Here is a 1,642-nt window from a genome sequence, read left to right on the forward strand (position 1 = left end):
TTGTGAACTTAAGCAGAAAATATACCAGGTTTATTGTAGTAATTAATGTAGACTACTAATTAAATACATATATAAATAATAATTATTCATATGGTTAATTATTAATAATGTACTATTTGTATAATTATAATGATAATTATACATATTTGTTATTATTTAAATATGCATTTAATGTTAATAAATATAGATTTATATTTATGATTTATATAGGATGTATACTGTAAATATATAATGTTTATAACCAGTGTTGGGGAAAGTTACTTTTAAAAGTAATGCATTACAATATTGCGTTACTCCATAAAAAAGTAACAAATTACATTACTTAGTTACTTTTTATGGATCTGATTACGTAACTCGCGTTACTTGTAATACGTTACCCCCAATACTTTTTATAACATTTAACATGTTATTAGTTATATATGCGTTTAATGTTAATAAAAAGAGATGTATATATAATTTAATAAGATTGTTAACATTTAAAATATGAATTTTTTTCTTTTTTTTTGTGATGTTTCGCGCATTTTGTGCTCTGCGGCGCTCCGTCATGACGTCATGACGTTCGGCGTGCGAACGTAATCAGCAGAACCTTGTGGAGACAAACAGGGTGAGTGGAGTACACGCTGTCCTTTACCTTTAAAACACTTTAAAAAATAACGACAAGTCACGATTAAACCCGTGTCATGTAGATCTCTATGACCAGAAGAGTATGGCGATCACAGGTGGACGGTGAAGTCGCGTTTTAATCGTGTTTGAAGTGAAAGTGAATCATAACAGTGGCGTGTTTGTGTGGGTTTGAGGCGCTTAAAAGCTGATTTATGCTGTAAAGAAAAACATAATCAACCTCTGCCATGATCATTCGTACACGTATAAATGTGCATATTACAGATTTTGACATTTAACGTGTTGTTAATTTTATTTTTTGTCAATTTAAGAAGAGTGTCATTAAAAGCAAGAAAACAAGGACTGTTATGAATATTTTTATTGAAAAAAATAATGTTTAATACAGTTTAACATATAGAAACGCTGGCTCAAATAATATTTGTCTACTATGAGAAACCTTAGTTTAATTAACAAATAAATACGTTACTTTGATCATGTTTAAAACATTTGTTTATTTTTATATTTTATTAATTTATATTAAAATGTATATTATTATTGTATTTGTTCATTAGTATTATTGTGGTCATCAATATGTTTGTTCTTTAAAATAAATAGGTTTAGTCCTTAAAATGCGTGTTTGATATGTTTGTTTGTTTGCTTGTTTCAGGTTGCAGTGAGGTGGAGTTTGCACACATTATGGCGAGTGTGAGTGTTTTGCTGACCGCTGCTGGAGTTCTTTGTGTGTAGTGAATGCCAGTTACATGAACATGATTTTAAGGCCCTGTCCACACAGAGATGCGTTTAGCTGTATACGCATATATTTTGTATCGTATAGGCGTTTTGTCCACATGGATCCGGCGTTTTGGGAGAGTAAAACCGATATTTTAATTATTACTGCATACTGTTTTATAATGTACTATAATACTGAGGTGCAGATAATTGCCACTATTTGCAATAATTAGTATAAATAGCATAAAATCCTGCTATTTTAACAGTGTAAATAGAATCTATAGCTATTTGCACTTAGTGTAAATAGCATATC

General features: G+C 29.8%; 1 protein-coding gene across 2 annotated transcripts in view; it reads left to right on the top strand.

Moving 5' to 3' along the window:
- The first annotated feature begins 555 nt into the window (after positions 1 to 555).
- LOC107653595 (methylmalonic aciduria and homocystinuria type D homolog, mitochondrial-like) overlaps positions 556 to 1,642 on the top strand; it is a 4,671-nt gene continuing 3,584 nt past the window's right edge. Inside the window, exons 1-2 of one of the 2 annotated variants that reach the window (XM_016440340.1) lie at positions 556 to 604; positions 1,268 to 1,305. The gene's annotated coding sequence lies outside the window, so the exon portion shown is untranslated. The other variant, XM_016440339.1, reaches the window with a different exon arrangement.

The sequence above is a fragment of the Sinocyclocheilus anshuiensis genome, unplaced genomic scaffold, assembly GCF_001515605.1.
Source record: "Sinocyclocheilus anshuiensis isolate Anshui unplaced genomic scaffold, SAMN03320099.WGS_v1.1 scaffold1079, whole genome shotgun sequence".
Classification (NCBI taxonomy): Eukaryota; Metazoa; Chordata; class Actinopteri; order Cypriniformes; family Cyprinidae; genus Sinocyclocheilus; species Sinocyclocheilus anshuiensis.